Source organism: Eretmochelys imbricata, chromosome 10 (assembly GCF_965152235.1).
Source record: "Eretmochelys imbricata isolate rEreImb1 chromosome 10, rEreImb1.hap1, whole genome shotgun sequence".
Lineage (NCBI taxonomy): Eukaryota > Metazoa > Chordata > Testudines > Cheloniidae > Eretmochelys > Eretmochelys imbricata.
In genome coordinates, this window is record NC_135581.1 from 70,437,760 (window position 1) to 70,462,547 (window position 24,788).

At 46.6% G+C, this 24,788-nt stretch overlaps 1 long non-coding RNA gene across 1 annotated transcript in view; it reads right to left on the reverse strand.

The window, feature by feature from the left end:
* Nucleotides 1-717: 717 nt before the first annotated feature.
* Nucleotides 718-24,788, reverse strand: part of LOC144270891 (uncharacterized) — a 54,654-nt gene continuing 30,583 nt past the window's right edge. The window contains exon 6 of the long non-coding RNA XR_013347269.1: nucleotides 718-3,116. This is a non-coding gene — a long non-coding RNA (uncharacterized LOC144270891). The remainder of the gene's footprint in view (nucleotides 3,117-24,788) is intronic.

Here is a 24,788-nt window from a genome sequence, read left to right on the forward strand (position 1 = left end):
TCCACCATAGGTGGGCATCTAGCCTTGAGCATTTCCAGTGCTGGTGATTTCACTGCATCTCTCATCAGCTTCTTCCCAGAACCAAACTGGTCTTAGAGTTGGAGGACCAGATCCTGCAGCCTCTTTGCATTGCCAGCCTGAAAAAGGTTGGCTCTCCTCAGAGGGAGGGAATTGCCAGAATTGTAGATTGTAGAACTAACCCCAGGATCAGGCAGCCATAACCAACTTCCTCAACTGCACCCAGTCATAGAGGTTTTCCTAAAATGTAACCCAAAATTTCCCTACTGCAGTTTAAGCCCATCACTGTTGTTCTGTTCTGATGGACTAACAAGACTAATGGATTCTTTTCCTCTAACACATCCCTTTCTGAATTTATAAGACCTTATCAGTCAGCGTTTGTGAGACCAAACACATCCATTTCTCTTAATCTTTGCTCAGAGGTCTTGTTTTGCAAACCCTATATATTAAAAGAGCATGCAATTTGCACAAGTTCATGCAAAGTTATAACCCTTCCTTTTAATTGCAAAGAAACCCTTGCACAAGCAGTTGTGAAAACAGCCTTTTGCAGTTTTACAAGCCTGTTATTTATTGCTTAGATTGCGAGGGGACACTTAGGTCATATGCCCCCAAACAATCTGCATTCCAGCTGTCCACTTGCTCACAGGCATGGAAACAGAAAAGTCAGAATTGCTTTACATTTGAATACAGTGGATTCAGCTTATTTGACTAACCACAATTTTTATTCTGCATTTCCTGTATTATGTCGTTATTAACAAGAGCTCAGAGCTAATTTTAAGCTGCAATTGCCCCCTGAGCACATCTTACCTGGTTTTATGTTTCAGAAAGGATACAGGAAAGCAGTCACACAGCTGTCACTTTGCATCCACCATCCAGACTAGACCTGGGTGAACTATGCAAAAACCATTTGTTCAGATTACGGCCCTGATCCTGCAATTCGACCAATGCATGTGGCCCCCAATGCCTACAGACTTCATTGTCGTCTGTGTGAGTGCAGCAGCCTACCTGCACTTATCTGACTGCACATTAACTTTGAGGACATTTGTGTCCCCCTTTTTTCAGCACACATTCAGAGAAGTGAGCTTCCTTTGTTCCCAAGCATGTTTGTGGAAAGTGAAAGTTCATGATTCCTCATGTCCGTGTGAAAGTTGGTGCAGGATAGATATGTTCACCTCACCCTCTTGAAATCTGTCATTTCCCTTCCTCTGGTCCGGGAAAGTTTCAGTGATCCAATCAGAAATAAAAGACTAAGCCATGTGAATTAAGTGATCAGTCAGCACAAAGAAGCAAAGGTGAATCATTTACATAGAACCCAGAGGCTGAGATATATTTCCGTAAAGCATTTGAACAATCTTGAATAATGAACAAAACTGTAAAACTGAGTAGATCGTGGATAGAATAAAGAGCTAAATTTGTAGAATGAATAATTCACTACAAATAATTGGCCTGGCTCAGAGTGAGAAAGAAGCAAGTGTGATCTTAGAAGGCTAGATGAGTTTGGATGGCTTGGTTGTTGATCGCTAGCCATTTCCTGTACTGCAATATTTTAATTGTTACACCATAATCCTTGCTATTTAGACAGAAGCTATTCACATTGTGTACATGACTCATCACACCTGGATTCTGCAGAATATTGGTCTGTAATGCTCTTGGGCTTGAAGGCAAAGGAAAGTTTGTCAGTGGTTATTAGACCAATATTCCAGACATGCTCTGTCACTGGGCCAAATTCAGGCCTAGTGGAAGCAGGTGCAACTCAGCTGAAGTCAATGGAGATGCACTGGCTTATACCAGGTCACAGTTTAGTCCATTGTCCTTGTCTGTTTCTGCTGTCCCTGCATTTCTCTCTTTCTGTCTCTAGCCTCCTCCTGTCCTCTTTAATCAAAGTAGGCTGTGGAATAAAGACATCTTGACATTTGGATTGAGAATGGAAATGAATACATGCGATGTCCCAGCACAGGGAGGAGGCAGCGACGGTCGAGCGCGGCTGCTGTAGCAGACAATTAGCATGATCATGTTTATGAATGTGGATCAGTAATTCCAGGTAAAGTCCCTGAGAGTGCTAATGCCAGATAACAATGCCTCCTCCCTGCCCAGGGAGCCAGGCAATGGGCAGAGAGCTCCAACAACAGCAGCACGTTCCTGCTGTGACTCCAAAATGCTTCATTTCTCAATCCCAGCCTGGACGAGTCTCATTTTGTCTCCTAAAGAAGTTATTAGCGAGAACCTGGAGCACTGCCTATGGAGTCCAAGCAGAGCTGCTGTAGATCGTCCCATTACATATCGTCTCTCACTGGCCTTCGCTGTGTTAGGCAGTCACAGACTTGTGTACATGCAGGACCTAGCTTTGCCATTTCCAGAGCCCACCATCCCAGGGGTCATTCTGGAGGGGTCTGTAGTGCCAGGAGTGAAGGGGGAAGTGCACTTCATGGGGACAGACAGGCATTCTTAAAGTGAAATGCCAATAACAATGTTTTGTCCTTTTGGACCAACATTCATGGAAGGATCTCAGCTATTTTACAAACATTAACGAATCAAGCTTCATGCAGTCGCCCGTAGGGGGGTGCCTTCACTGGGAAAAGAGGTGATTTTTAACCAAATGCTAGCTAACAGGTGGTAACATCCCAGTGTGTAGTTTTAACACATATAGCAGGTTGACCAGAACCATGGTGTACCTCTGCTTGTTTCCCAGCCTGCAAAAGCAATGCCTGGCAATTGGGACTAGCCAGCAGGGAGGGAAGGTGGTTAGGACGAGGGTGAGCCAGCTCAGCAAAGATGCCCTGGCCCCTGCTTCCTGTTAGCTTAGTGTCTGAGAATGAAGAGGGGCCCAGTTCACATCTTGGAGGGGAAGGCGGCACAGAGGAGGGGGAAGGCCCTGTGCTCCAGACCTACCCAAATTTCTTGGACCTACTGGACTAGGGCTTCTGTAGGGACCCTGAATGTCCCTGGGGTCTGTAGGGCACCACGGCATCTTCCAGTCAACTGTGGCTCAGCAGAGTTACAGAACCCAGGAGCGGGGCTTTCTTCCAGCAGCCCCCGCAGTCACCCATCACATCGGCAGGCAGGTATAGTTAAGAAGGCCATTCTGTGTCCCACAGGGGCTACAAATGAAAACAGAGGGAGAGAGAGGATGTGGAGGGGTTTCAGTGATTGGAAGGGGGCAGTATGGAGCAGGGGGGCAGCAGCAGAGGAACAGAGGAGAAAGTTGAGATGAAGCTAAGTAACGAGCCTGGAGGCAGGTGTGAGCAGCAGGAGGACTCCATCAGAGTGAGTTTTCTTCAGAAAGACCAGACAAATAAAAGCCCCAAGAAGTGATACAAGGATTCCTAGTTTGGAGGTAACAGACTGTTCAGCATGAAGTGGCAACTACAATGGGTGGTAAGTTTTGCCCTCCTGCTACCCCCAGTGTCTCTGCCACTCGCTGACTACATGACTCTTCAGACGCCACATCTCCTGTCTTCTCCAGCCCAGGCCTACACCACTAGCTCCCTAATTAAATGCTCCAGTCTCATTCCCTGAGCCTCCATCTTTCCCTATGCTCGTTTTCCTTCAACACAGCCACCACATGCTCTCCCCGTGCCCCTGCCGTACCTGCTGGGTGCACTGAGCACACACTGATTGCCCTGTGATGTAGAGCTAAACAGCCGGGACACGCATCTGTGGGAGGGAGGCAAGATTATTGAGCAAGAAGTGATCCAAAGAACAGGGCTGGGCAATTAAAAGAGAAGCATTCCCCTTTCAGACTCCCGCTGTGATAAATGGACTGGTTGCTGCTCAGGGAGCTGCCTTGGAAGCTGGGTCATCAGTCAGTTGCTTATGGGTGAACAGGAGGGTTTCCCCATTGTTATTATTACCATCAATGTCAGCGCTGGATTGACAGCAATGTCAATCACAGATGGACAAAGACGGGACGTCTTTCTAGAAGATCTGCTCTAGCTCAACCATACGTTATGGGCTTGATGCAGCTATTACTGGGGGAGGCTCTATTGCCTGTGTTATGCAGGAGGACAGACTAGATGAACTAAGAGTCCCTTCTGGTCTTAAAAACCTATGAATCTATAATGAGTGCTGGAGACTGAATTCTCCTGTTACTCCATAGGAGAGGTACAGCACAGGAGGTGATATTGAGAACTCTCCTTCTCCCCACATTGCCCTTGGGCCATCTGCCTCCATCCCTGACCTGGAGGGGCCACTTCTGCAGATGGCAGGAGAGTTCAGTCTCCATGGCCCCTCTGCTAAGATGGGCAGCAAAGGTGTCAGTGGTATGTGGTGAGGTGGACACATGCCCGCGAGGACCTGGACTCAGGCTGGCAGCTTGTCTCATGGTGTCAGTCAACCACAAGCTCAAGAGCAGGAAGGCAAGAAGTCCAGCCGAGAGGTCACTGCTGTATACGGACAGCTAATGGCAGGTGTGAGAAGAAGCCGTAAATATTAACTGAACAGAGACATCAACCATGGAAGCCAACAGTTTATGTCTAGGTAAGCATCTCTAGCGGATGATGACCTCAGCAAGGAGTAGGGGTATGCTGATGGGTCAGTAGTTGCCAGGGCCTAGCACTTTTCCCACCTCTTTTTCCCATCTCCGTCCAACTGCCTCACATCCTTGATAATCCCGCTGCGGCTGCAGCCTGAAGCTTTTTATTGAGTTGCCATGTGCAGAGGAAGAGCCAAGTGCAAGGGAGATTGTGTTCCTCCTGATGGAGGCAGAGGAAACTCTATTGGGCAGCACATAGAGCAGCCATAAAGATGGCTAATGCTGGTCAGCTGCGGACTCTCTGCACAGGGCTATGCCCTGCAGAGAGAGATCCTACTGCATCCTTTCACTCACCCACAGCAATAACTACCTCTCTCTCTCTGTGGCACCATCCCTCCTTGCCCTTAGATATACAGACACCAAGTGCAGCCTTCCTGGTGTGCTGAACACGGTGGAGGAAGCCACAAAGCCAGGAGCAAGCACAGGCCATCTCATCTGATCAGGTCTGAGGGAGAAGATGACACCTTGCAGAGTATCACGGCATTGCAATGCTGGGGGAGAGGTTGCCAAGAGACATTTGATTTCAGACGGAGCAGAGTGCTGGTATTGGGTACATGGGGGAGAGGAAGACAATACCACGAGCACCACAGAGGAGGAGGAACAATCCTGCCTTTGCCCTCAAGGGACAGGGTGGCTGGATTAACATAGTTTTAGGAATTAGGGGTGGAAGTGCCCTATTGCTGCTGGGGCATCCCACGTGGGGTGGAAAGCAGGTGACCCTCCCAACTGCCCCACTTTGCTGGCTCAGCCCTTGGAGAACAGTGTACAATTATGGGCCTTGCGGAAGCTTCATTATCACACTGTCTCAGCCTCGTTTGACAAGACGCTTTATTGCCAAAGTTATTAAAAGTGAAACGTGCAGCTCTGCGCTATAATTTCCTGTCTGCAGCGATAAGCCAGGCTGCGCCTGCTGTGTAAAAACAGTTATTTTTATGTATGGCTCTGTCTGGGGTGGGTAGGGGGATGGGGCTCAGCTCCCATTAATTGCATTTGTTAATGAGATTTATTCTGGGACTTCTGAATGAGGCCATGTACGCTGTCCCCCCTCCCCCACTGTTGTTGCTTTGCACCAGAGGTGGCCAATGGATAACTGTGTTGCTGAGCCGTAGACGAGAGGAAGCAAGTAGGCGTGTGTGTGTGTGCGTGTGTGCGTGTGTGCACATGCAGCAGCCACAGCCAAGCTCTGCTTTGGTTCAATTAAAAACAAAAAACAAACTAACCCCCTATTCCAAACCCATGTTGACTTCACAGGATTGCTAGGGAGTCTAAGGGAATTCTGGGAGCCAGCCTGAAGCATCACACTATCCAAAACTTGCAGCAATTTCCCGTGTATATTTTGCAAAGTGTAAATTGTTTGTTTCCTAGTCTCCCCTGCTCACCCCTGCCCCTGAAATCTGATCCCCATTCAAACAGTGCCCCCGCTTCCAGCTCACAAAACTCACTGGGTCCAGAAAATCCGTGGATGCAAGCTAATTATTTCTTGCTGACTGGGTGGATCCATCCATTATCCCATCATATGCAATTTCCCACAATGATTATTCTAGGGCTGCCTTCCCCAGACACACCCCTGCTATCCCCCACAGTGGCAGCTCAAGGAGAGAACTCTGGTAGCTTGAGGTCCCATGAAAGACCAATTGAGTCCCTTACTCCACACAAGGGGAAGGGCACTAAAGTCCCCTCTTCAACCTCACCCTATGCAGCCTTTGCCTGCCAGCCATGTCACTCCCCAGGTCCCAAGAGGCCAGCAGCTCACTATCTTCCTGTACTACATCCCTTGTGGAAGGGAGAGCAGCAATGGAGCTCAGCAGGGCATGACTGAGCCCGGTCTCCTCTGGAATGCTGAAAGGGGCAATGCAGGAGAGAGGGTTCAGCATGCAGAGGGAGGGAAGTACATTGGGATAACTGTCCTATTGGAGCAAAGGCCCCGGTTCAGCTGCGCATTCATTCAAGGAATGATTCATGCATCCTAGCGGGGATGAAAATGCCCGGCTCTGCTTGTGATGGGTTTTTTTCCCCATCCCCCGGTGGAGGTTTGTGCCAAATTGTTCTAGACACATGCTTCACAACGGGCACCAAAGGAAGTCATTTGACCACAGACCCCATCTATCCCCACCCCTTTAGCTCTCAGATGGACAGACCATAGAACCAGATCACTCTAATGGCTAGGGAGGGTGTCAGGTGGAGTTAGCAATAGGTGGGGAGGTTGCTGAGGTCTGGTCTCATGTTGGAAAGGGAGGCAAGTTCAGGCCAAAAGTCTAGGCAGGGATGGAGAGAGAGAACAAGGGAACAGACAGCTGGGTAAGGGAATCCGGTGGGGCTCTTTGTCTTGCAAGGATGAGAGAGCGGAGGGGCAGTAACCAGCAGCTGCAGACAGAGGGCGCGTTTGGGGCGCTCTGAGAGATTGTGGGACACATGCTTGTCAGAGTGGAAGAAGCTCAGCAATCGGGAAATGTGCACTCTCGGTTAAATCCTTTTACCGCGTGGCACTCACCGGACCTTCCATTCCACCCCATCCCAACAGAATGCATAGTCCTACCCCACTCTCTTCCAGGCCCCTGTACGTGGCTCAAGCAGAACATCCGGAGCCACAACAGAACGGAGCAGTAATTGCTGTGGGACAAATACCTTCCGAGGCCCTTCCAGCCTCCTCCTCTCCTCCACCCTCTTCCTGCTGCCTTGATGGGGTTTCTCTGCAGAGCTGAACAGCAGCTGAGTAACATGTCCTCGGAGGTAGCAACTTCTTTTATTCAGGGGACAGAGCAGAGAATCCTTTTCCTTTGTCGGATGCCAGCTGCTTGCAGGCCTGATGGATGCTCTGCTAGCTGTTTGCAAATCTCATTTGCTGGAGCTCAGCTGGAGTGGAGGGTTACATATATTTTGTGTTATTGTTGAATTAAATGAAATATGTCCTGAGCCTCTTAGCGAGAGGCTCAGTGAAGCAACAGCAGAAAGAGCCTGTCTGCTTAATCTGCCTTTGAAACCCTCAAAGTTTAGGTCAGTCTGGGTGCAATTCTGATTGTGGATAGGGCCTGCAATCCCCTCTCCCAAATGGGTCTCCAGCACTATGATACCAAAACCATGACTCAAGCCAGCTTTCCAGCATGGCTATTGCTGGCAGGGCTGGATCATGAGTTTTCTGCCCATAGTGGACAGACAGATTGGCACTGTACACAGATAAATACTAAATAACAATATAAAGAGTCAGGCTGTTGGCTTCCTCCAAGTAACTAGTCACATGGTTTCCGAACACTGTAGTCATATTGGGCATAGACCCAAAACCTGCCATACTTTAATGGTGTGAAATCATTTTTCCAATATGGGTAAAAGCAGTATGGACAGGGGCTGTGTGTGATGCTCATTCCAGTGTTATGTCCCAGGTACTGAGACCAGGTAATGAAGTACATAGCGCTGAGCTGTATTGGACTGTCTGCACTGTCCAAGCATCCACATGGCAAAACTCCCAGGCTGGATTCTCCTCTCCCTTATGCTGGTATAACCACAATGCCTTCAATGGAATTACTCCACAGCCACACTTAAGGGCGAGAGGAATCAAAGCCCCACATGCCTGTCCCAGCCTGAAATGCTGTCACAGGAAAACTTGGGGACTGGTCTTCTGCTGGTAAGGGCCATTAAATATTGTCCTTCCTCTCTCAGCTGAAGAACTTCATGTTCACATCAACCCTCACCAGATTTTCACCAGAATCAAAATCTCCACCTAACCTCCCAGACTCCCTGACCCAAGGAGATCTGACTCCTTTTCTGGAAGTACTGCCTCCAGCAGGTGGCCACAATAAAATAAAAATAAAAAGGTCACTGAGGATGAAAGCCTATCAGCATTTCTTCCGCTGGTAGCAGCACCCAGGCAAGAGCACCAGCACTATGGATGCACCAACTTTACAAGGTACAACTTCAGAGTGTCCAGCAGGCACACCCCTCCCTGAACATCGCAGATGGGATTTAAAAATATAAAACTTGCTCTACAAATACCTTGTAAGAAAAATAACCCCATCCTGCAGCCAAGGCCAGCTATATGTTTCAGTCGCTAGAGTGGTTTGGTCCATGGTTTCACTCCACCATACACGAGTCGCTAAAGGCCCTTCCAGACATGAGGAATCATTCTCATATCCCACTGGCCGTCAGCATGTATTCTACACAAGTGCTGTACATATACAGCGAATGGGAGAGACACAGCATTTAGCCCCATCTTATTTATTGCTCTGATTAGCAATTTTGGCTTTGAAAATCCAAACCCACAAATACGGTGGGTGGGAAATCACAACAATGAGGATGAAAATGCTCCAACGAAATCCTGCTCTGAGCTCAGCCTCCAACGGAGCCCAGGTATTCTCCCTGCCTCGGCTCGGGGTCAGAGTCTGCGTCAGCTTCATGCCCCTTCCCAGACTCCCATTGCTTGTTGGCTGGCAGTAATCACTTGCTAGGTAAGCTCCCTTTAATGCCAGCCAGGGCCCCTTGTTAATTTGTATTGCAGCGTGTGTCGCAGACTGATGTGTAATTAGAACTCCTGAATCCTGTCTCGTGCTGTAATTGCCCTGACAGGGGCCACAGCATATCCGCTTGTTAATTAGTAAACCACAATATCCCGGGGGCTCACGGAGAGCTGCCTTAATTGTATTTTAGTTGGAACAGAGGGATAATTACCCTTCACTAGCACTGCCACTTTTTAATTCCTTTTAAAAAAAGAAAAGAAATCAGCTCTTTCTCTTCCTTTTCCCCACTTCCCACCAGCAATGCAACAAGCCAACTTTCCTGAATTAAAAAAAAACTACCAAAAATAAACAAAAAACCAGGCTCAGAAGCCACAGAGTACATAGCTCGGGGGTGTAGTGGGGAACTTGGAGGAGTCTAATGAAACCACGACTTTACAGGTAGAGACCCAGGGTTTGCCAAAGGAGGCAGCACAGGTTCCTCTGTGAACTAACGGGTGTCTTGATTTCTCTTTATATGAGCGAGCGAGAGAGAGATTAAGGAGCTTGCTCTACAGCCTTAGTTAACAGCCAGTTGGCTTTTAGTTCATGCGGTAGAGGCTCATGCACTGAGCTCCAGAGGTCCCAGATTCGATCCTGCCCGCCAACGACTGGGGTCTGTCGGCGTTACAAGTGCTCCAGTTTGCCGTTGAAATGCAGCTGAAGTAAGAGGTACAAGCTGTATCTACAAAAGAGAAGATACCCTTTTGAAAATAAATGTCCCCCTGTATCTAGCTGTGTATATGACTATGGCTATTTGTATACTGCTCCTTTAAATTTCTAATATGTACATTCCTTGTGTGCAGTGCCCTGCAGCCATTTTGTTCCAAAACTCAATACAGACTGTTATAGCAAAGTCTCACACACACACTGTGCTCTCACACTCTCTCTCATGAAGACTTCTTTCTTGTTTTGTTGTTCTCTTGATCTGAAAGAAAGGTCATTCTAGCTGAAAGTATCTGTCTGAGATACAACAGGTTCTTTTACAGCCTTTGATGACACAAGTTCAATTTCCAAAAATCCCAAAGACATTTGATAAATACACTATTATTATTTATTATTTGTATCACCATAGCCCCAGCCATTGAGCTAGGCACTGTATAAATACAGCATGAAAAGACAGTCCCTGCCCCAAAGAGCTGACTACAATAGCAAGAAACTGTTGGGGTTGCTCCAAGATCTCTTCCACTCAGTTCTCCAAGAACTTAGTTTGACTCCAATCTTGTCACTCAGATTTTTTTACTTGGCATACAGCAAAACTATGTGGAGTTGATCAGATTCAAGCATGGGGGGCGGGGATATATAACACATCCAAAGTTATTCAGCAAAAAACCTTTCCTTATATACATTTTTACCAACATTCATAACACATGCATCCTACCTATATATTGCATGACATGCTTCGGGATTGGCTTGGTTACTTTGCAGGAACCAATTCCTGTGCAGCATACTCTGACTATGCATGTCATACTCTTTACCTCATCTTACATTCCAGGATTATTTTGTCTATTGTAAATGGCACCAGGGTGTTCCCACTTATCTCAGCTAGTACAGACAGTCTGTCTCTACCTACCGCTCCATTTACCTTCCCAGTCATGCCCAACAAGAAATGAGGCAAGTCACCTATGGCAAATTACTTATGCCCAGGCTTACAGAAATGTAGGAAGCAGGACTCCTGGTTTCTGTCTCAGTTCTGCCACTGGCTTGCTATGCACCTTTGAGGCAAGTCACTTCATTTCAGGTTTCCCTTTCTGCAAATCTACCTGTTGTGGGGAGGGGGCAATAGTGTTTTTTTGAGACTTCTTAATCTTAACAAAGTGCTTTGAGATCCTTGGATGCAAAAGGCCATGGAAATGCAAAGCAGGATTATGGCAGGTGTAAGTGTGATGGCTGCCATCTTGGCATCCACCAGGGACTGAACTAAGGAGTTGCAAAGCTAAAATCATGAGCCTGAGCTCAAGGACCATTTCCTCTGTAGAAGACTCTCATCCTCAGAGGATCAGGACAATATGCACAGAACAGTGGGTTACAAATGCAGCAGCCAACACCATGTGAGTCAAGGCTATTGCTCCATCAAGAACTAGGAAGGATGAACCCACTACCTTGAAGTGACTGTCATGCGGAACAAAGCTGCCACACCTATGGCACAATGCATCATCCAAAATCACAGTCTGAGAATGTCATGGCCATGACATTTGTTATGTCCTATACCTACCCTAGTTTGCAGAAGGGTGGAAACATCCTATTGAAACAGGAGCCTGTATTAACCCTGGATTTCCCTTTAGACTCAGTGCAGTGCAGTTCACCTTGGCAACTCCTCCCCTGTGGCATTACTTGTAAAGAAGGGTCTGGATGATGTACAACACAGCAATGGTAGGACTACTGCAGCCAGAGAAGAAGTCCAGCTTTGCAGCTGTCACTCTGAAGTAGAAGTTGGTTGGAAAATTTTGTTGAAAACGTTTCAATTAAAAACAAAATGTTTCAATGGTTGTTAGTTTCTTTATAGCATTTTCCAACCAGCTCTTCTCCAGAATATCCACCAAACTTGGCTGGGATGGGAAAAGGAGGCTGTTGAGGTTGGGGTTCAAGACCAACTGATTAGCCCAAAGACATCATTCCCTCTCCAGAGAGAGGAACTCAGCACTCCAGAACACAACTGACAGGGGAAGGGCCTTGTGTTACACTATTGCAGTGTTGCCAGTTGGTCCAGGACCTGGAAAGAAGGTTTTAGCTGGAAACACTGTACAGTTCGCTCTTTCACATTCAATAGTAGCTCATTCTGCATCACTCCAATAAGACCATACAACTATCTTCCCATCCATCAACACTGCTTACTCCTGAAGTTCAGAAGCCACTATATACAACATCTGGTTAACATAAGAATGGCCATACTAGGTCAGACAAATGTTCCATCTCGCCCAGTATCCTGTCTTCCAACAGTGACTGGTGCCAAATGCTTCAGAGGAAATGAACACAACAGGGCAATTTTGAGAAATCCATCCCGTCATCCAGTCCCAGCTTCTGGCAGTCAGCAGTTCAGGGACACCCAGAGCATGGGGTTGTGTCCCTGACCATCTTGGCTAATAACCATTGATGGATCTATTCCCCAGGAACTTAGGCAATTCTTTTTGAACCCAGTTATACTTTTGGCCCTCTCAACATCCCCTAGCAATGAGTTCTAAAGGTAGCCTGTGCATTGTGTAAACAAGTACTTCCTTTTGTTTGTTTTAAACCTGCCATCTATTAATTTCATTGAGTGACCCCTGGTTCTTGTGTTATGTGAAGGGGTAAATAACACTTTCTTATTCACTGTCTCCACAATTCATGATTTTATAGACAAATATCATATCCCCCCTTAATCTTCTCTTTTCCAAGATAAACAGTTCCAGTCTTTTTAATCTGTCCTCATATGGAAGCTGCTCCATAGCCCTAATCATTTTTGTTTCCCTTCTCTGTACTTTTTCCAGTTCTAATATATCTTTTTTGAGACGGGATGACCAGAACTGCATGCAGTATTCAAGGTGTGGGAGTACTGTGGATTTATAGATTGACATTATGATACTTTCTGTTTTATTATCTAGCCCTTTCCTAATGGTTCCTAACATTCTGTTAGCTTTTTTGACTGCTAATTTACAGCTAATTTAGACACCATCCTTTTTATGTATAGTTGGGATTATGTTTTCCAATGTGTATTATTTTGCATTTATTGGATTTCATCTGCCATTTTGTTGCCCAGTCACCCAGTTTTGTGAGATCTCTTTGTAACTCTTCACAGTCAGCTTTGTACTTAACTATCTTGAGTAATTTTGCATCTTCTGCAAACTTTGCCACTGTAAATATTTGTGAATATGTTGAACAGCACTGGTCCCAGTACAGATCCTTGGGAGACCCTGCTATTTAGCTCTCTCCACTGTGAAAATGGACCATTTATTCCCATCCTTTGCTTCCTATCTTTTAAACACTTACTGAGCCATGAGACAATCCTCTCTCTTATCCTATGACTGCTTATTTTGCTGAAGAGTCTTTGGTGAGGACGTTGTCAAAGGCTTTCTGAAAGTCAAAGTACACTATATCCACTGGATCACCCTTGTCTACTTGTTTGTTGACCCTCTCAAAGAATTCTAATAGATTGGTGAGGCATGATTTCCTTTTACAAAATACGTGTTGACTCTCCACCAACATATCGTGTTCATCTATGTGTCAAAAAATTCTGTTCTTTACTATAGTTTCAATCAATTTGCCTCGTACTGAAGTTAGGCTTATCAACCTGCAATTGCAAAAATCACTTCTGGAGCCATTTTTTTTAAAAAATGGTTTTACATTAGCTATCCTCCAGTCATCTGATAGAGAAGCTGATTTAAACAATAGGTTACATGCCACAGTTAGTAATTCTATTTCATATTTGAGTTCCTTCAGAACTCTAGGGTGACTTATTGCTGTTTAAATTATCAATTTGTTCCAAAACCTCCTCTACTGACACTTCTCTCTTGGACAGTTCCTCAAATTTGCCACCTAAAAAGAATCAGTCAGGTGTGGGAATCTCCTCACATCCTTGGCAGTGAAGATCCATGCAGAAAATGTATTTAGCTTCTCCACAACTGCCTTGTCTTGACTGACTGCTGCTTCAGCACCTTGATCATCCAGTGGCCCTACTGATTGTTTGGCAGGCTTTCTGCTTCTGATGCATTTTAAAAAAAATTGCTGTTAGTTTTTGTCTTTTGCTAGTTGCTCTTCAAATTCTTTTGTGGCCTGCCTAATTCTACTTTTACACTTGACTCATCAGAGTTGTGTTCCTTTCCAGTTTGCTCATTCAGATTTGACTTGCAATTTTTAAAGGCTCTTGGGGGAACAATGTGTCTCATGAGGATAGTTTTTGAAATTATTTAAATAATGAGCCTTGCTCTCAACTGGGCTGAGCTATGGGATGTCACAGGGAGGCCACTCCTGGGAACAGTCTGAATGAAAAGCTTCCAAGTGTTGGCAAGAGCATAGAAATTAAACAAAAAGCTTTAAGAAATAGTTCCAACACCTCTGATGGAAATTCAAAAACCTCAGAGGCTCCTCCCACCAGGTATTGCATGAATGGGCTGAAACAACAAATTGACATTGCGGGTCCTGGAGCACATGAGAACTGGCTTTAATGGCAGAGTAGCCATGGAATCAGAGGATGTGACTACTGTATGTTCCAAAGGTTGGAGCAATCATAGCATCTCAACAGCCATGATAGCACCAGCTGCAGGTAGTCACTGAAGCCGTCTGTGTGAAATTGAGGGCACCTGGGGAGTGAGGAAAAGGTGGCTGGACACAACCAGGATGCTAACAATGAATGTCACAGTGCCACTCACTGTAATTAGAATCCAGGATGGAGTTTATAGCTGAATAACCACAACGACTTTGCACAAATTAGACATTATACTGCAGGTTAATTAGATTTGTTACTGCTGACTTGATTAGCCCAGCTCTGTGATCTGCTGTGAGAAGTGGACGGGGGCCCCTTGAAGCTAACAGGCTCTTTCACTTGTAGATTTGGATAGTTAAACATCTGACTGGGAAAATGCTGCAGTGCGTCTGCACGTGAGGGAAAATGGCCACGTGTATACCCTCGGAAGTGCCCACTCTCCATTGCTCGGAGGGAGGTGGGCAATGCAAGCTTCCCTCTTACAGCCCAGAGTGTCAGCCTGGATTCACACTGTGGATATTTCATGTGATGGTCTCTTAACGACGTTTTTTAAAGGGAAATGTAACATTTAATTGACCTGCATGGAGCTGGGTGAACACAGAAGGAAAAACAAAATCTGAAAATGTCCGTTCAGATTTTTAAACCAATTTACTTTGACTGTGTCAGGGCCTGTTTTGTGTTTGCTAGACAATTATGTGGCTAATGAGAACATTCTCAGTTACATTAGACAGGATTAGAAAAGTAGAGATACAGACCCTCATGCTTCGATGCATAAGCCAGGCACTATCTAATGGGGTTAGGAAGCCATGTTATTCCATATTTGTCCACTGTGGGGTTTCTTGCATCTTCCTCTGAAGCAGATGGGCTGGCAACTGTTAGACCAGCTGCTAGGCTAGATGGACCCTTGGTATGGCAATTCCTGTGCTCATGATAAATGAATGAGATTATCAGCAAGAAGAGGCAATTTTAAGCATATATTGGAGAATGGTTGTGGGAAGTGAGTTTTGAATTTGTGATCACAAACGTTCTCACAGGAAACCTGGCTCCATGAATCTCATTAATCCAATCAAGGAATAGAAACAAACCATATGACCAAGCATGTCCTGTTGGAACCACGCAACACAGCTCAGATTCTGAACACTCACTATGAACAGCTGGCACAGAATCTACAGACTTAGAACTACACATTTCAGTTGTTCAGCAGATCATCTGAAATAATGAATACATCTGAGAAAACTAGGTTGCTCACAGACCATTTGCAAACAAAAGGAGAGGTGGTGAAATCTGAATCAGCTTCTCAATGAGAATTATAAACTAAGCTCTTGTCTCATTCTACACTAGTTTATATGAAAGAGATTAAACTCAGGGTGGTCCATTCCTATGCAATAGCTGTGAAAAGGGAAGTTCCTAACCTGACAAGTGTAATCAAATAAAGAGGATGTACAATTAGTAAGAACCCTAATCTACATCTGCTTCTGTATTTCATAGCTTACTTTCTTTGTACCCTACCTCACAACCCCACACCCTAACCTACCACAACGGCCAATATAACCCTATCCCTTCCCATCCTTTCCAACCCAACCTCACTAGCTGGTTAGTAGCTGGAGGGTTAGCCTTCATTAACGTTGTACTTGTGCGTAATCTAAGCTCTCCAGTCAAAGGGTATGTCTACACTGCAGCTTGAGGTGTAATTTCCAAATCGGGTAGCCATACCTGCTCTAGCTTTGATGGAGCTAGTGCACTAAAAATAGCAGTGTAGCTGTGGCAGTGCAGGCAGCGGGATGGGCGAGCCATCCAATAACTCAGATGGGATTGTACTTGAGCAGCTAACCCCTCCCACTACTTGTGCTGGCCTGCCTATACTACTAGCACATGTACATCTACCCAAGCTGGAAATTTCGCCTCCAGCTGCAATGAAGATGTACCCAAAGACAGAGGGGTTCAGTGCAATATGAACAAACAGGTGCGGGCCACAGCCAAAATAGATGCATTGTGCTACAGGGAGAGCTTGTTTTTCAGGTCATCCAGGCAGAGACAGACACCAGCAGTTAAAATTGCCTTATGATATCTTCTCCCAGCCGTCTTTCCATCTCTCCATCCGGTCTCCAGTCAGCTGTTCAGCCATGCATCAGCTCTCAAATCAGTCAGCCATCCAGCCTCTTCCTTTAGCAATGGGAGTCTGTTTCCAGTGCTCTCTGCAGGTGTCATAAGTCATGTTCAATGAATTCGTACAACCTGCTTGCAAGATCCCTCTCTCTCTCTCTGTCTTGAGAGCAGCTAGCATTCTCAGTTAGTAACTGGAGAGATTTCACATGCCCTCCTCAAACCCACTTCTTCCTGCATTCTCCCCAGCAATGATTCCCCTGCCAAACATCTGCATTCTAAGCTAAGAACAACATAAGAGAGTTGGATCCAGCAACCAGTATAAAAACAGGCAACTTCATAACAGCGCTGGGCACATAATGGATTTTCTGGTTTGCTGGCAGTTCAGACAATTGTGATGGGGGGCAGAACTATTTGGGGTCAAACTGAAAACAAAATTGTTTTGAAATTTTCAGTGAATCCAAAAGTAAAAAAACAAAAAAATTAAAACATACACATTTGGGGTTGAAAGAAACATTTTGTTTTGAGTTTGGCCATTCTAAAACATTTTTGATTTTTTAAAAATAAGAAGGCATTTCAAACCAAACACCTTGAATGTTAAATTTCTGAAAAAAGTCAAACAGGTTCAGTTTTGACATTTTTGAAAAGAGGGTTTTTTTTGAGGGGTGGAGAGTGTTCAGCCAAAACAATTTAGCAAAATTGACATGAAATTTACAAAACATTTGGTGTCACCGAATTTGCATTTTTTGCCCCCCAAAAAACAACCCCCAAAAATGTGCCCAGCTCTACTGCAGAGGCTGGCTTTTCTGATTCTCCTCCTTTTCCTGTTGTCATCTCTCCCTGCACCATGTCATCTCAAACCTAGGCTGTCAGCTCCCCAGGGGAGATGCTATGTCTTTGTTCTTTCCCTACAGCATCATGCACGCTTATAGGAAGTGGAGGGCAGGAACAGTCCTGTATCCTGACTTCAGAAGAAACACACAGGGCTTCTGCTAATTGTATTGTAAACTGTGACTACATCATGCAAGGGAGAGTGAGCAGAAAGTGGCAGGCATGACAAAACCATTTTCAAAAGGGTCCTCTGACTTTAAGGATCTCACTTTTTGAGTGCTCAATTTGAGACAATTTGGGGCTAATTTTCAGAGTTGCTCAGCACCCACTGCACCTCTTGATATCAGTAGCTCTGAGAGTCAGGCCCCAGCACCTCAAATTGGGCACCCAAAGTCAGTGGCCACATGGGAAATTTGGCTGTAAGTGACTGTACGCTATACACGGGAAGTCTACACACAAAGCAAGAGTGGGTTTTTGACCTGCCTAAAGAAAAGCAACTCTAGGGCCTTTTCTGTGCAAGGCTTTTCTCCCTAAAACTTCCTTCCCTTCTTACCCCAGTATAACTTCACTAGTAGTAGCAGTGGTGGGAGTCTTATAAATATAGACAAGATGCCACCAACCACTGCCATTTTAACCACTATGTCATCTGGAGCTGCTCTGAGCAGGCTTAGGTGACTCAGTGATTAAAACATTCATGGATGGATGGCCAAGCACTCCCTCTACAGTTACTGGCAGTGGAACTGTATTGCTGGTAGCAACAGGAAAGCGTGGAGTAAAAGTGGCTGTTCAGTGGGTTACACATCCTCTTCCCTCTGCAACAGATCCACACAGGACAAGTCTATTCCAGCCCCCAACTACAAAGCCCAGCTCTTTAACATACTTTAGCTTTAGAGACTCATGCTTTTCGCCCTGGAGAGGACAATTCCCAGTATCAGCTACAATACAGTCATAGCACAGACACGGCTCCAGTTCACACTTATCAGCTCCAAAACTCTCTATATAGGTTCACGGCCCCCCCACTAACTAGCACATCTGCATCTAGCAGAACTGCTCCCCGGGCAGGGTTTCTGAAGCTGGATTCTCTTCTGGCCAAGCCAGCCTAGTTCAAAGCACAGTCTGAAGTGGGCAAGTTTGAAACAAAAGAGAAAGGGAAGCAGAAAAAGGAGGCTGCAGCTGCTAGGGCAGAGTGTGCCCCTCCGTCACGCCTGCCCTCGGTTTATGAAAGGGAGGAAAATCAAACCTTTGCCCACCATAGCTGAGGACAGGAGGCATTTCAGGCTTGTCCCTATTAAGAGACAGAGGGTTTTCAGATGGGGTTTCAGGCTGAGGGTTAAGGCTAATGATACTTTTGATGAGACGTGGCCTTGTCCTTTTCCCTGAGCCACACTGCTTTATGTATGTTTTAAGGTGGGGTGAATTGAAGGAATTTGTACCCCATTGGTCTCAGCTGCTAACACTAATGTGAGTGCAATCTAAATCAGTTCCAGTGCATCAGCTTTGGAAGCTACTTGTGTGTTCTCAGACATTGCTATGCTCCTGAGTGACAAACGCAGGCTTCTTGAGAACCAAGTTAGCCTCAGTGACAAAAACAGAGGGCTGATGTTAAAAAATGAAATGTGCTGCAGGCTGGAGTGGGTTACTCCTGGCAGCAAAAAGTCCTAAGTCATATTTCTCACTTCCCTCTCCTGAAAGTCACTAGGGAGCAGGTGTGGAATTACAGCTCAGCATTATTGGGGTGAGGTGGGGTGGGGAGATGCTACGTGCTATATGACAAAAATACAATTACCAAAGAGAGGCTGTAGTCTTGTGAATTAAAATCACAAATGGGTGTGGCTTCCTCCAACAGGGGAGGCCTATCACATGGACAAAGTCTTAGAGCCCTGGACTGAGAGACAGGAGGTTTCTGCATTCTAGTCTAACTCCGCGTGTGAGATCCTCAGGCAAGTAGTTTCACCTTGGTCACCAGATCAGTGGAGAAACTGAGTAATAACCAGAAACTCCACATAAGATGCAGCAGCACCTGAGCTGAAGATTTCCCATGGAGAGAAATAACACAGGTGGAGCATGGTACAAGAACAGGGATCAGCAGTACCTGCAGATTTAACTAACAGCTATATGGAACGGGGAGGATGTGCCTCTCTTGGGATTAGAACCCGCAACCCTTGGATTTTAAAATAGCATCAACATTAGCTATCAACAACTGGTTACTACTAGGCATATACACAGCTTCTAGTATTGTTTCTCACAGCCTTTAATGTATAAGGGAGCCATTAATGGAACTTGAAATAACATACATGAGCTGGGGAAAACACCATACCTCATGTTACTTTGGTCCCATAAATGGATCCCTGTGGCAAAAATAAACCAGTAGAAAACAGAAGTAAAGAACAATTCAAGAAGTTTGTGTTTGCTCAGGATCTTGCTACTAACAGCAAGGAGGGCGACAGCAGGTTACCACCCCATCTCAGGCAGAGCTGATGTTCTGTGAGAAGTCAGAGGTCGATTTCCTGACATCCTTTCTAGAAACACAACCCCAAGCATTGCTCTGCCCAGCTCCAGCCACTCCGGGAGTGGTATTTGTATTCGGTTGTCATTGTGACTTCACCCCTCTGATCCTGACCCCAGCTCCTGTGTGGAAGAGCTGCTCAGCACCAATAGGCCCTTCTCCCTAAGTCCCTGCAACAACTGGTGATCTGCCTGAAGTCCGGAGGGGGGACTGAGCACAGAGGAAACCATATGTACTAAATAGAGAGCTCCCCTCATCAGCCTGTGGCTCTGTGCTCTAGCCTTGGGCTTCAAGGTACAGAGTGAGGAGCACTGACTATTAGAATTATCAAAGGTTATCCTGGGTGGGGTTTGTGTGGCCTAATTTGAGTGGATTCCAAATACAGCCCTAGTTTCTGTGAGAAGATGACACTTGTGCAGAGGGGTCTCTCTTGAGAGCAGGCAGCCTAAGCCCATCTCCAGATGACTAATTCAGGCAGTAACTGAAGGGGAAATGAACAGCAGAATGCTCTGGAACACCGAGAAGTCAGGCTCTCCATCTTGGCTTCCTTCAGGGAAATGTCTTAATTAAGAGTCTGTCTTGCAAGGAGAGATCATTTTAATCTTAGAGATTAAACATTTCTTCTTGAAATAGCAGCAAGGGAGAAGTTTTCCCCATGCCATCTTCTCCTCTCTGGATCAATTTGGCCAGTTGCAGAAATGAAGGACAGAGAGAGACTGGACAAGATTCCACCCCTCTTACCTCCACATGAGTTCTGCTAGCACACCTGAGTCCTGGGCCCTAAAGAACTCTGTAGTCCTGACCTGCAGCCCCCCATCATTCCAGTCCTGGGCTCCCATGCAGCTCTGCTGATGGTCCTCAATCTTGACCCACAATGCACCCTACTGTTCCAGTCCTGCTCTTGCTCCCTGCACTTCAGTCCTGACATGTGGTACCCCCTGCAAGGACTCAGTGCATTAGTCACAGCAAATAATTTATTCAGCACATATTGCCCCTTTCTCTGTTTGTTCAGGCTTTGATTTGGATGACTGTGTTCGCTGCATGTATTTGCATAATGGTTTGAGATAACTTAGGTCAGCCTGTTGTTTGCTCTTAACTGTATCTTCCATGATTGGTGCCTGGGGTATTTGCAGTGTGTCACTTCCCTGCTCTCTGAGTGGGGGCCGGCCCACCCACAATCTTCACAAAGGCTTCTGGTGCAAATACAGTCGAACTAGTGTTCACTTCCCTTTCTGCACACAGCCTTGTTGACTAGCATTTGCTCATAAGAACTTTCCTGGAGAATGAACATATGGGGTTGGGAATCCCAAAGCCAACTCAGTCTTTTCTGTGACTGATTGTTTGACTGTCACTTGCTATAGCCTTCACCCAGCCGTGTCCCCTGCAGTTGCAGGCCTAGCCTTTCCCAAGCTGACACTGACCACTGTAGATGAAAGGCCAATGCCCTTCCATCTGCTATATGCCACGGCCTCCATTAGCACTGTTCCTGTGGGGGCTAGAGTTGGCAGTGTGGGCTCCCTTTTTAAGGGGCTGAATGCCGAGCTTCCATACTGCTTCCAGCCAATCTCAGCACTAGGAATTAGGAGTTTAAAATCATCTCTCTTCCCTGCCCCCATGACTAGATTTGCTGCGCCAGCCCCTTGCACTGTCTTGCACTGGGCTGGTTTTCTGTTACTGGAGGTCAGTTGTTGCTGCAGGGTCAGGGTTGGCCTCTGCCTCCCACAGCTTCACTAGGCCCATGCTGTGCTGCAGCCCACAGTGCCAGTCTATCCCATAACAGCCTCACTGCACTAAGTGCCACAACTGTTTCTCATGCAAGTTCTCACATCAGGAAGAAGAGGCTGGCATGGGGCAGTGTGCACTGGAGGGGAGGGGTACAGCGAAGGACCATTGTACCTGTTGCTTTTGCTTTGAAAGCATCTAGAGCATTGAAAAACCCAGCCCCTTCCCCACGGCCTTGACACGCACAGCTGTTCCCTTAGAAATAGCTGTTGCCATGGTTTTTCCAAAGAAAACACTTCCCCCCCCCACCCCACCGCCTTAACCTTGTGACAGCAGCGATGACGTGGCTTCTTTGGAAAGGCCACTTCATGTAACTATGGTAACAATTAGCTCTCTATTTTACCTCAGGGGTTGTGTTAACTAGACAGACACAGATTTGTTCTCCCAGGGGCCAGGTGCTTCCCTTCCTGACCATGTGTCCAGAGCACTGCTGCTGCCACGCAGGGAGGAGGTCACCTCTAGCACCCTCGAGGGCCTTGCCTGGGGGAGGGGAGGGGACTCCTCTCCAGTCCAATAAGAAAATTTACTTACAGGACAGAGGTTGGAGGAGGGGGAGCAAAGCCAACCCACAAGGCTTCCCCCAAAACAATAACTGTCCCGTCCCCCCATCTCCGTCATGCCTCCCTTCACATTAAGTTGCAAGGAGAAGCAAGACCAAAAGGGGATTGGGAAAATGGTAGGCAATGGGTCCATCCACACCCAAACGGCTCCTGAGCCAATTCCCCAGCCCTGGCAGTTGTCCCAAGGATGGTCAGATTTCTTGGGTCCTCTGGGCTGCAGGAATTAAGCCCTGCTGTCCTGACATGGTTTTGCTGGGAGTTATGGCACAGTCTAGGCCAGCAAATGGCTGTTCTCCTCTCACTCTACTGAAGCCTCAAAAATGGGACAATAGGCCAGAGGACGGACCTGAGGGTAAAACCCAGTAATGCAAGGAATGTTGCTTGTACCCATTAATAGTCCAGCAGTGAAGGAGAAGAGCAGCTGGCTTAAAATGTGGCTCTAGTCTGAAAAGAGACTGTAAAAATGGCACCTTCTTACTCAACAAATCTGCTGCTTGGGTGTAACGGAGTCATAGCTGCTCACTGCAGTGACTAAAATAAGCACTGAATGGCTTTTTATTCCTCTCAGCCTTGCAAAGCCCACTCATTTCTGGGAGAGGGAGCTGGATTTGGTCCGACCTCGAGCATCATTAATACAACTGTTCACTTAGTTCCAGTTCTGCTCTCAGTTACACTCTCTGCAATCCACCAGACTCTTTATTACTGGGGAGGATGGTGCGAGAGCCAGAAGGAGCCCAGCTTGTCTATCAGCACCCAGGCTGGGCGTGTGCACCAGCAGTTAGAAAAATCTTTCTTTTACTTTTCAGGAGAGCCAATGTGATATGGGATCAATGAGAAACCAGACATGAGAGAAGCCCACAATGCCATTCTTACAGAGTTGCTTTAATATTCAGTGGGGATCTTTCTTTTTTATTGCATGAGCAAGTCAGCCATGTTCTTTCGAGACTCCATTCGCAACTGTCAAGGACCATCTCCAGATTTCTCTCCTCTGAGCATTAATGTTGTAAAGGATCATCAATAAACTCTAGAATGCAACATATCACTGCATAACTAGGAGCAGGCCGCAATGCAGGCCACTTTGAAATGGATCAGATCCCTAGGGGACGGTAGCACTAACTCCTGCCAAGAGAATGTGGGGAGCACCCTGCCTGGTTAAACCTCAGAAAGTCCTGCTTTGTGGAGGTGGGGGTCATGTCACAATGTCCAGGACACCCGACCATTGTATCATTTTGGGTGGGGGATGGGGAGGAGAAAGAAGCCGAATCCTATGTATGAAGTTTGTCATCCTTTCAGTTTGGTGAATCTACTTCTCAGATGTCAGTTTACACCAATGTGAGAGTCCCAGTAGCAGATCTGGCTCTGGAACAGTGGAATCATTGAGATGACGGGACAGCATCAGTTTACTTAAAGGATCAAACTAGCGATCAGTTGTAGGGCTGAGGGAAAACCTCCTCCCCAGAAGAATGGGGCATGTAGATTTTTGGAGGGGAACACGGGAGATATTCAGGTGTGGATGTGCAATGTGTATAGAGTTAATGCAAGGTGTGCACTAAACTCTGTCACAGTTCAGGCTTCAGGAGGCAGATTCTGGCCTCTGATCCCTGCCCACAGTTTCCTTGACTTCAGTGGGACTCCCATGTGTATCACAACATGGACTGGCCCATGAAGACTTAATATGGGAGGGCAGGCCACCCACTCCCCAATCAAAGGTTCAGTCCCTGCTCTAATTTCCTCTCCTCCCTCCTATGGAAGAGTGGATCTTCCCAATAGCAGCTGTCAAGGCACTGCAGCAAGTAAACCTCACAGCGGGTGGGTGGAGAAGAGTGACAGAGTCTGAGAGGGCAGGCGGGGGCGTGTGCAGTGGTGTGTGTGCACAAGCGACAGAACATGCTACAACTGACAACATGAGTCAGCTACAGAGCCAAGGAGCAGAAAGGCCCAAGGAAGGCAAAGGCTGGAGCTAGACTTGTGTTCTCAAGTCTGAGGGAAGTAGCCTTCACACACCCTTGTGAAGGGGAGGAGAACCCAGGACACCAAAGGCATTCTGAGCAGCTGGAGGGTCCAGCTCTGACAGCCTCTCAAATGTTCCATATTGAGGGGGTGGGGAACAAGTCCGATCTCATTCACAGGCCCCATTGGCTCGTGGGATGGATAAGGAGCATGCAAATTATTTCCCCATCACGCACAATCCCACTGAAGTTCTGAATGGAGTTAGAATGGGTAATTGTTTATATTTATGGGTGGCCTAGAAGCTGCACACAGCCCAAGCTGGGCTACTTTCATTGTTTAGCTAAGGCCTGGTCTATCCTAGAAAGTTAGGTCAGCAAAACTACATTGGTCAGGGGTGTGAAAAGCCCACACCCCTGTGCAGCATAGTTACACTGACCTAAATCCCCACGCAGATAGCACTAGGTCGACAGAAGAATTCAACTGTTGACCTACCTACCACCTCTCAGGGAGTTGGATTACCTAGGCTGATGGGAAAACCCCTCCTGTCCATATAGGTAGTGTCTACATGGAAGCACACAGTGGTGCAGCTCTGTAACTGTAGCATTTTAAGCGTAGACAAGCCCTAAGGCAAGGAATGCAGCCTTGGTGGAAGGAGGGGAGGGAAGCAGGAGGGAGGGAAGAAACGGGGTGTATGCTCAACACAGCTAGATCTTAACAGCACCCTCAGCAGGCAACAGGAAAAAAGCCCCAAGTCCTTATTGTGAGTGCAGGGACTGAGTCTGAGCTCCCATCCACCCTGGGGGAAGCAGGGTTTATGCAGAGCACTGCCCACTCTCAGAGACAT